At 52.3% G+C, this 10,954-nt stretch overlaps 1 protein-coding gene across 2 annotated transcripts in view; it reads left to right on the plus strand.

Annotated features, from left to right (window-relative positions):
* Nucleotides 1-232: 232 nt before the first annotated feature.
* The window catches only part of Slc45a3 (solute carrier family 45 member 3), a 21,976-nt gene continuing 11,254 nt past the window's right edge, over nt 233-10,954 (plus strand). The window contains exon 1 of one of the 2 annotated variants that reach the window (XM_031382027.1): nt 233-370. The gene's annotated coding sequence lies outside the window, so the exon portion shown is untranslated. The remainder of the gene's footprint in view (nt 371-10,954) is intronic. The other variant, XM_031382037.1, reaches the window with a different exon arrangement.

Genomic DNA, 10,954 nt, shown 5'->3' on the forward strand with positions numbered 1-10,954 from the left:
GAGCCGGGTAGTTTTTACCTAAATGTTTTGGTGGCGAGCGGCAGAGGGGGCGGTGCACGGCCCTAGGTAATGACAGGGCAGTCTAGGAGCCACGCGGGGGCTGCCCGTCCGGTCGCGACCAGAAAGGAGACTGCCTCTCCACCTCCCGCTTTCTTCCCCTGGGGACCAGCCCCACCCCTCCATCCCCTCCCAGCACCCCCCACCTCCGACCCGCCTCGCCCCGCCCCCCTCCTGGCAGCCCCAGCGCGCATGCTCTCTCCCCCCACTGAGTAACCTGGAGATTTAAAAGCCGCCCGCTGGCGCGCGTTGGGGAAGCAGGGGTCCGAGCTCGCACGCGCCAGCCCCAGGTGACAGCCGCGCGCCGGGCCAGGTAGGGGAGGGGCTGGTCCCGGCGGGAAAGGAGCGCGCGGGTGGCCGTACTCGGCGGTGGCGTTCGGCACCCCGCGGGATGGGGCCGCTCCGTGGCGTCCCGGCCCTGCGCGAGCGGAGGCTCGCGGGGAGGGCGCGGCCCCTGGCGGCCGGGTGCCCAGGGCAGGCGCCCGCTCGCGTCCGCGCTCAGTGCGCTTCCTTCCCGGAGTCCTGTGCTGGGGCGCCCGCTGTCCGGGGTCGCGCGCGGAGGGCGGGATCGGAGCCGTGGAGTCCCGGGCCAGGCCGACGGAGGGCCGGCCGCCCCTGCTGCAGCCTCCCGCCGCAGAGTTTTCTTTGGAAAGTTGCGTTTATTTCTTCCCTTGTCCGGGTTGCGCCCGAAAGGGGCGGATGAGTCACCGCGGCGCGCACGGTCCACACTTAGGGGAACCCTGGAAGGGCCTTCAAGCCGGGCGCCTTGGTCGGAGACAGAAGGGGACCCAGCTCTCTTGACCCGAGAATTGGAGCAAGGTGGAGTTGAGGCTGGGATAATGAGTCTGTGTGTACATGTGCGATCCTGAACGCCCCTTCTCTGCCTCCGTTACCCACCTGCAGAGACGAAAGCAGCTCGGGCTGTGGCTCCTGTGTCCCGAGGCTCAGGTGGGGATGGGGAGTACTCTACAGCGCGAGAAAGCGCTTAGGCGGGCGGCAGCACGCCCGGTGGAGAAACTCCAGGAGCTTGCAGGCTCAGCTCTTCCTTCGTCTCCGTTCCCGGACAGGGAACCCTGTGACTGCTCTGTCCCTTGACCTCCGACTCAGCCCCCTCCTTCAGGACACACACACTTGACTCGTCCAAGGCCACCGAGTACTCAGTGCTTCCTCTTTCCCTACGGGTATGAATTGGAGGTAGGAAGAGTTTGGCCCGGTGGAGACCTGGCGAGAACATGATGCTCAGCTGTGACAGCCCGTAGCCTAGCTAGCTAAACTGAGCTTTGAATAGCCCAGCTAGGGCATTGCAGACCGGCACTGTAAGACATGGCTCAGAATGACTTGCTGGGTTCCTGGAAGTTTAGGGTGAGGAGGTTAAGATTTCTAGCCTCTGTTTCCTATGCAACAAGCACAATCCCATTCCCAGAGTGTGAAGCTTTCGGTGTGGGCCTACGTGCCTAAGGCGTGGAGGGAGAACAGGTTGACATACACAGCTGGGAAGAGAAGGGTCCAGAAACTATATGCTGGACAGAAAGCTGAGGAACCACACAGAAGACTGTGTCCTAAGGGAGTAAGTGGGACAGGATTTTGAACCCTCTGGCCTTTCTATTGGATCCATTTCATTCCCTCATTCCTCCCTTATCTCCCGCCTGCCCCAGCTCCAGGGCTGGCCTGGAAGCAAGACTGTACTAAAAGTGCCCAGAAAATGGAGCTTGACTCACTGGATGAATCTAAAGATAATAAATAGTACAAGCTGTGGCCATACAGGTCCCAGTTACCATCTTTGCCAAGAGAAGCTTTTCCTATGCACGTTTGGAGTGGAGGGTGAAGTCCTCCCATCCCTCCTGGCTCACTAGTAACACCCCCCCACCCCCCCCCCCCAAGGAGCAGGAGGAGGAACAGGATAAAGTCCTTGAGTGGCGCATTATGCCCTGCAAGCTGCTGGGTTGGGAAAAGATGTATACTGGTCCCAAGCTAGAACTGGGCCTAGGCAGAGCCCTGGAGAGAGAAAGGTGGAGAAGAGTGGTCCAAGGTCACTGGAAGTAAGACTGATTTCTGGTGGTAACTGACCTATGGACGGTAACGGCACTTCAGGGGTGAGAATACAGACTGCCCAAAAGGTGGCTTTCTTGCTGCCTGTTGTGCTCCACCGGCCATGCTCTGCTAGTCTGTAAGTCTCTTTAATTTTTCAACCTTGTTGCAAAGTGGGGACCATAGTGATGACAATTATCATACCCTCTACCCAGCTTTGTTATTGAAGTTAACGACGGCAAAAACAACCAGCACGGACAAAGATAACGCACAGTCTAAAAATACAACTTCATTAAATAACACGTGTAGAACTCAACTACCTCTTTATCCCAGTGTGGCGGCTCACACCTGTAATCTCAGCGCATTTGGGAGGCAGAAGCAAGAGGATTAGGAGTTCAAGGCCAGCTTTGACTACATAATGAGTTCCAGACTGGCCTGAGTTATCTGAGAGGCTGTCTAAAACAAACAACGAAACAAAACAAAATCCCCTCAAAACAAAACCTATTTTGTTATTTGTGAAATGTAGAAAATGCTCAATGAATGTTAGTTTTAACTATTATATTTATCACCTGTCATCTGGATGGATGGTCTGCAGATGGTGCAAGATGCTGGGGGCCCTGCTTTCTGTTTTTTTTTTTTTTAAACTTTAAATTTTTTTTTTTTTGATACAATGTCTATGTAGCTCAGGCTGCTCTTGAACTCACAACTCTGTCTTGACCTCCCAGCACTGGGATTATAGGTGGATGCCATCATGCCTAGCTTGAGCCCTGCTCTTTCTTTCTTTTTTAAAGAGACTGTTTTAGGCTTACTTCTTTGAGGACAAGGTCTCATGGGCTTTGGGAAGTTTAAGTAGCTAAGAGACTTGGTTCTAGGCCGGGAGGTGATGGCATACACCTTTAGTCCCAGCACTTAGGAGGCAGAGGCAGGCAGATTTTTGAGTTCAAAGCCAGCCTGGTCTACAGAGTGAGATCCAGGACAGCCAGGGCTACACAGAGAAAACCTGTCTCGAAAAAAAAAACAAAAAAGAGGGGGTTGGGGGGCTTGGTTCTAGCAAGTGGCTCAAATCCCATTTCCTCCAAAGTTATCAGTCTCCTGCTTTCTCCTGTGTAAACCAAGCATCCGAGGGCCTGCCTTCCAGGATCTGGGGATTAAGGCGACCCGCTGCAGGTAAACCTCCAAGCTGAGCAGCTGCCTATGGAGAGCTTGATAAATGTCAGCTGCTGCTAGTTGGTGACAGGGGAGGCGATCACTGTGGATTAATTTACAAAACCGGTCCCTAGCCAGGCAGGGGACATCACCATATATAATATAAGTAAGCCAGGAGGAACACATTTACAATTGAATTCTGGGTCCAGTGCGAAGAACAGACCAAGACAGGGTGGATGGACAGTTTTGATCTCTTCCCCTCTCTATACTTCCTGATGGGTTTTATGATTAGTGCAGAAACCATCTCTTGCCTCCCTTCCAAGAGTAAACTCACAGACTGGGGGAGGGTACTTCAAGGAGGCGAAGGAGGTGAATATACACCCTGAAAGGTTAAGAGCCTTCTATGTAGAAAGGTTACATGTTATTTTAGGAAGACTGTTTGGGGAAGGTGCCCTGCAGTGAGGACTCCGCTCTGTCTTCTCTTTCCAGGCTTGGGGGTGGAGGTGGGGGTAGGGGTGAGGGTGGGGTCTTTCATGCTACTCTTTGGTAACCACAAGGAAAACCTAACCTAGCTTTCTAGGCATGCGTTCTGTCACTGAGTTAGATTCCCTAGCCCTCCCAGCCTAACTTCCTTTGATGAGCCGGTGGCCCGGTTTGCTGGACAGTGTTGTGGAGTCTGGACCAGCTGGTACCAGGCCCAGCGTCTCAAATGCTGATGCCACTTGACTCACTGCAACAGAGCTAGAGTGCAGAGCTTTGTCTAGTGTCACTGCCTGGGGGCAGGGGCTAGGGACAGAGCTCTATCTGTGTCCTGATCTTTGGCCAGAATTACCTGTTTAATCTCGTTTTTTTTTTTTTTCCCCCTTGCTATGTGGTCTGTGTTTCTCCCTCCTTGAATGGCAGGTGTGGGGAGCCTTTTTGTTTTGTTTTGGTTTGGTTTTGGTTTTTTCAAGACAGGGTTTCTCTTTGCAGCCCTGGCTGCCCTGGAACTCATTCTGTAGACCAGGTTGGTCTGGAACTCAGAAATCTGCCTGCCTCTGCCTCCCAAGTGCTGGGATTAAAGGCATACGCAGTAGCCACCACTGCCCAGCGTGGGGGGCCTTTTTAATTCTAAGGTTGGAGATGTCCCCTTGTCTCTGCTGTTGGCTTTATTTCGATGTCTGTAAAGTGGAGGTTCTATCTGTGGGAATTAGATTTGGTGTGTATGTCAGCCAAACTTGCATAAACCAGATAGATTTCAAAAGATGTTTTTTTTGTTCTTTTAACTTTGGAAACCACTTTCTTTGGGGAGCTGGGACAAGCAAGCATGAAGAAGGTAGGAAGCAACTTCTATCTCAGCTTTCACTGGTTATCAAACCCACACCAGGCTAAATGTCCAGGCAGATGGGATCTCCTCAGGACCAGGCAGCCCCTACCAGGAATTCCTCTCCCCAGAGTGCTGTCAGCAACCCCCAAGTCTCTAATGACAAGTGGGCATTGAGCTAGCAAATAGTGCCCAAGAGCTAGGAGCGCTTAGTCTCTTAGGGGTGTGGCCATTGTAAGACTCCCAGCTCCTTTTGCTGGAGATCTGTGTACCCAGTACCGGAGTGTCCCTAGCTGACTCCTGGACTCCCTGATCCAATCAAAAGCTTTCTACATTGCCTGCCTCCTAGACTTCGGGGCCTGGGCCGTGCTCTGCTTCTGTCTTGTCTGGACCACATGGAAAGAGTGTCATGGGAAAGGGGCAGATTCAGGGATTCTGTAGGATTAGGTGTGGGACTTGAGCTGCAGAGGGTTCAGGTGAAGGGCAGAGGCTGTTCAGGAAGGGGAAATAGCTGGAAGCAAAAACCCAGCCAAGTGCCAGTAAATTCCTCTGTCCTGGGCCCAAGGAGGTGTGACCATCTAGGACACACAGATCTGCGAGCCGGATCTGAGATCAGAACCCAGTTGTGTGGTTTTGGTTCTCATGTTCTTTCCTGTACCCCTCACTGGAGAGGGGCCAGTAGGAGGGGTGAATGTGTTTGGAAATCCCACGCTCTAGGGCCTATGTGCCCTTTCTGCGTAGCACCTGCTTACCTTTCATGACTCAGCCATATGTCCACTTCCTCCAGGAAGCCTTGACTATGCAACCGCCATGCCCTTTACTTGCTGGGCCATGTCTTAGCTCTTATACCACCTTACTGCACATGGCTTGCACTTTTTCGTCTTTCTCTCTCCTGCCAAGCAGAGCTGTCTGTAAGCAACACTTTCACTGCTGGTGGGGGTGGGGAGGGGTGGTGGTAAACAGTTGTGACTCAATGAGTACTGATGGGCGTGTTCTGGGGGCTCCTCTTTGACATTTCTTTAGGGGTGCTTAGGTTGCATGCTGAGGTGAGCTTCCTTCAGGGTGGGTAGACTGACTTGTCAATAGTCTCTTTTAGTCTCTCTCTTTTTAAAAAAGATTTATTTATCTTATGTATGCGAGTACATTGTTGTTCATTTCAGACACAGCAGAAGAGGGCATCAAGTCCCATTACAGATGGTTGTGAGCCTCTGTGTGGTTGCTGGGAATTGAACTCAGGACCCCTGGAGTGCTCTTAAACACTGAGCCATCTCTCCAGCCCCCTTTTAGTCTCTTCTTAACCTTGTTCTCTTGAGTGATTGTTATTTTTGGGTAAGGACCTTATGGAAGCTCTATGAAGTCTCTCCACTGAACTGGGTCTTCAGTCTGCCTTTGTTTTTGAGACAGGGTCTCACTGTGTAGCCCTGGCTGACTTAGAACTCGCCATGAAAACGAGACTGGCCTCAAACTCATGGAGATCCACCTCCCTCTGCTGGGACTAGAAATGACCCACTGACACTGGCCTTTTGTTGTTGTTGTTGATATTGTTATTGTTGTTATCTCTTTTGAAGCAGGGTTTTGCCATGTAGTCCAATCTGGTCATAAGCCCTTACTTAGTCCTCCTGCCTCAGCCTTCCTAATGCTAGAATTTTTACAGGGTATGTCCTTCATCTTCTCCACAGAACTGGCTGACCCAGAGCCATTCTTACAGATAGGCTGGCCACAGACTTGAGTATCTGGGCAGACAGAACCCAGGACACCATCAGATTTGCAACCCTGGAGGCAGGCCAGCCACCCAGAGCTGGGATAGCACCTTGCTGGAACACTGTGCCCAGGGGCCTGCTCAGCTGTGCATTTGACCTAAATGCTCAGCGCGCGGCCCCTCTCCCGTGTACCTCACTCACCTCCAGAGAGAGGCCAGGCTAAGGGAGAGAGCTCGGATTGGCTGTGTGCACCATGGGAAGAGCTGCCCAGGCTGGCCTGGCTGAGTGGCAGGTGTCAAGTTCACAGAGAGAAAGGCTTGTTGAAGTTTCGCTTTGCAGAGAGGCTCTGGAAGGGTGCGAGGGAATTTCCCTGTGACCTAGAGACTGAGCCAAGACCCCCATTGCTTCCCGCGCTTCCCTTCCTCCTCTGTGGGGGACTTCGGGTTTTTTTTTTTTTTTTTTTGGCACTCTGCTTTTATTGTGGACCAAGACGAGAAAGAATTTAGTTACTAATTTCTGCCAGGACCAGAGTCCAGCTCCAGGAGAGAGGAAAGATGGCAGTTCTGTCCCCGATGCCCTGCTTACTGGGCTGCGTTTCAGGTGACTTCTGACCTTGGCACAGTGCTGGTGTCTGGGCCATGTGTGGACAGGTCTGATGGGGTAAGTGCTGCCGGGGGAACTCTTCCCCAAAGGATCTCCCTGCTTCATTGGTGAAGACTGGCTGACAAGCTCCTCCCTAACGCCCTGTGGCCTTGTCAGTGGGCACCTGTCCATGAGATCACCCTACCCGAGGCTCAGGACAGGTGCTGGATCACCTAACCATACACCTTAGGCATTAGCTAGATTAGCTCTCGGTTTACAGGTGTGGAAACTTGAGTCCTAGTGTGGCAACTCTCCTGCGTTACATAGCTATCAATGTGGACAAAATAGGACTACCTCTTTCTGACTCCCAGTTCAAAGTGTTTTCCAGAAGTTTTGAAAGGTTGTAAATTTCCTGGTTTGAGTTTTTCTTTTTCTTCCTTCCTTCCTTCTTTCTTTCCTTCCTTCCTTCTTTCCTTTCTTTCTTTCATTTTTTTTTTTTTGGTTTGTGTAAAATATTTTTTTAAAGATTTATTTATTTATTATATATAAGTACACTGTAGCTATCTTCAGACACACCAGAAGAGGGCGTCAGATCCCATTACAGATGGTTGTGAGCCACCATGTGGTTGCTGGGATTTGAACTCGGGACCTCTGAAAAAGCAGTCAGTGCTCTTCACCACTGAGCCATCTCTCTAGCCCCTGGTTTGAGTTTTTCAACCTTGGAAGTGTTAAAGTTCTCCGAAACTAACATTTCCTTCTTGTGAACTAAGAATATGAAATACCAACTTTCTATGGTAGACTTTTATTAAGAGGTCTACGAAACACTGGGTGGTGGTGGCTCATGTCTTTAATCTCAGGACTCCCAGGCATTTAGATCTCTTGCAAGGCCAACCTGATCTAAAGAGTGAGTTCCAGGACAGGCAGGGCTACACCCAGAAATCTTGTGTGGGAAAACCAAAAAAGCAAACAAACAAAAACAAAAGAAAGCTCCTGGCATGTGCTAAATACCCCTGGGCAGTTGGTAGGTTCACCTGTCCCCTAATAGTCCCTGTGGGCGGAAGCATCTATCTGGTAAGGTTGGGATAGTCTTTCCTCTGGAGCAGATCTGTGGCAGATCTGTGGCACTGACCTCGGCTCACCTGTTGGGGCCAGCACCTGGGAAGGCGTTTACATTCTTGGCATTCCTTGTGCCACTGGGGGCTGCTGGGATCTGGTAAGAGGCCTTGCAGAGGAAGCTGAGGAGAAAGGCAAAATTGATCTTCCCAACCACTGTGTTAGGATGTGGGTCAAGGACAGGGGAAAGCCACACCCAGGTTCCCCCTACCAAAGGCCTTTTGTATCCTTTTCCTCACATACTACATAGTTTCTAAGTTGTGGTTTGTCAGGGTTTTGTTTTTTATTGCGTTAAGGATGGGATTCCAGAACATTCTGCATGAGGGACAAACACTTCACCACTGAGCCATACCTGCCGCTTAAAGTCAGTGGTGTTGAGTTCCATCGGTGAAACGAGTGGGCAGCTGTACCCCTATCACCCAGTGGCTGGCAGAGTAAACTGATTGGAAGGGGGCCTGGTATGCATGTAGCTGCAGTTATAAATCGTAGATGTGGAAACAAAGGGTCAGTAGGTCAAGTTACAAACAGACTCAAACTGGCATCAGACCCAGGCCCATCCAGCTGACCTGTAAAAAGCTAGATCACTGTGGAACCTGCCAGGGTTCCGGATGGTCAGAGTCAGTTCTCCAGCCCCAGGGGTAGAAGAGGGTTCCTGGTAGAAGACTAGTGCCTGTCCTGGTATGGAGAGCACACACAGTTTGACCTTGGGTGGCAGCTGTTGTCAGCAGTGAAGTCTGGTTGGGAGGCCCAGGTGCCTGGAAACAAGATGCACGTGTGTGTTGCCTGTTGCCAGGGGGAGACCAGGAGGCCTCAAGGGTACTTCAGCCTCAGCTTAGACTGGTCAAGGTGAGGTTCAGGCCAGCTCGGGAGTCCCTGTCACTAGGGTGGAGAGAGGAGGGGAGGGGAGATCATTGCTGGCTCCAAGGGACTTGCCTGTTGTCCCTTTCCCTCCCCCTCCCCCATCCTCCAGCATTTGTTTCCATCCTGAGGCTGCACAGGGCTCTTAGACACCGCAACAAAAGCAACTTTTCTTCAAGCCACTGCCACCTGTTGGGTTTTCACACATCGCGAGTGAGTGGGGGGAGGGAGCCGTTGCCCTTTTCCCAGTGTCTCTGGTGTGCCCCCGCTGCCCCCCCAGGGCCTGGGATTCTCTTTGCTGCCCGGTTGTGACAGGGCTCCAGAGCAGGAGGAGGTGGGGGGCCAGCAGCAGCTGGAAGGGGAGCTGAGTGGGAAGGGGCCAGAGCTGGCAGCCGGGGAGGGTTTGATGGATTACTCTGCAGGCCCAGAGGTTTCTCCTTAATCCCCCTTTGTGTCCCGGCCTGCAGCCCCTCACTCTCTCTGACAAGCTGCTAAGCAGAAGGCTTCCAGTCTGAGGGAAGAAAAGGCAGCTCCGCAGGGTGAACTCTAAATCCCTGGCCTCCCAGCCACGGGGGAGGCAGGAGCTAGGGAACCTGCCCGGGGTGGGGCTGGGACCCCCTTCCCTCTGGCCAGCCCCCGCTCTTTGTTAGGATTCCCTCAAAGTGGAGAGCTTGCATCGTGAGGGTGTTCTGAGATGATTGTGAGGCAGCTGAGCGCAGTTTGTGTAGTCGCTGTTGAGTTTTTCTCCGGCAGGATGGGGTAAACAGGGGCCCTCCGTGTTTGGAAATAATTGGCCTCAGAGACCGATAGGCTGAGTAGTAGGTTGAAAGGCATCCCCTCTCCCAGAAGCCCAGGTAGAAATTCCCAGAGTACCTGGGCAAGGTCTGCAAGAGAAGGTTGTAGAAGAGCAAGCTCAATACCTCGTAGGGACCATTTTGGTTTTCGTCTGTTTTTTTTTCAGATGTTCCCAAGTTTCCTTAAGATGCTACCATGAGGATCTCACTGTACTTTGGTAGTGCAGTGTGCCAAGTTTTATTAGGCAAGGTTCATGACATTGGTCTCCTGGGACTGAGGCAAAGGTATAGGTAGTCAGGGTGCCACACTGGGAAACAACTCCTATCCATAACGGTCATCCTTTCTGTTGCCAGCCTAGAGGGTCTGCTCAGCTTGCAACAAAGCACTGAATCAGTCTACTTTGGAGGAGCAGGGATCCCCCATACCCTTTCTCTCAACTTGTCTGGAGAGGGCCAGGGAAGTTGAACTGTAGTGCCTCGATGCAAGACCTTCCCCCTCCCCAACCCCGCGTGCCCCCTTTACCAGGTTTCTCTCTCTGGGAAGGACAGTGGCTTGTAATGAAGGATAAGCAAGTATGTTTTTAGCTTGCAGAGGAACCCAGCCTGTGAGAAAGCAGCCCTCTTTGTGAGTGCGAAGGGAGGACACAGGGTCGCAGAGCCTGCGGGGTCAGGGTGGGGGCTGAAGCCGTTTGATGTTCCCCGGGCCTGGGGCGTGGGGGACTCTGGCATGCATAAAGAGGCCATAGAATTGCTGTGTGACAGTGGTGGGGCGGGGCCTGTCCCCAGACTGCTGCCTGCGGCCTCTCGTCAGCAGAGGGTATCTGCTCCCCCTGCTCCACCTCAGCCTTGTGGGGTGGCAGGAGCCCCTTTGAAAGCCCTCAAAGGGTTCTTTATGTGTCCTCCGATCCTCCCTTTCCTTACTGAGCTATGAAGGGCTATGCTCACTGGGGTCACTTTCCTGTGCTGGCCTCCACTCTGTCTTTTGAGTTTTGGACAAAGTTCAGGCCAAGTTTGTTCCTGTGACTGTTCCACTTCCCTAGGCTGCCCACTGGGGGTGACGCGGAAGCCATTCTGATCTATCTGGTCCCCTCACTGGGGTTCTGGCTAGGCATCTCTTGGGTATGTTTGAAAGGAAGACTTAAGCTTTCTATCCCTTAAACATCCCCCTCTGCCACATCTATCCATTCATTCTTTGCGTACACATTTCTCAGGCCCCTAGTCTTGCTCAGTGGGTGTCAGAGTTCCAGTGGGTGTCAGAGTTGCCTGCCCTGTGGTTTGGTGTGTTACACCTTTTGTTTTGTTTTGTTTTTGAGACAGGGTTTCTCTGTGTAGCCTTGGCTATCCTGGAATTCACTCTGTAGACCAGGCTGGCC

The sequence above is a fragment of the Mastomys coucha genome, unplaced genomic scaffold (assembly GCF_008632895.1).
Source record: "Mastomys coucha isolate ucsf_1 unplaced genomic scaffold, UCSF_Mcou_1 pScaffold1, whole genome shotgun sequence".
Lineage (NCBI taxonomy): Eukaryota > Metazoa > Chordata > Mammalia > Rodentia > Muridae > Mastomys > Mastomys coucha.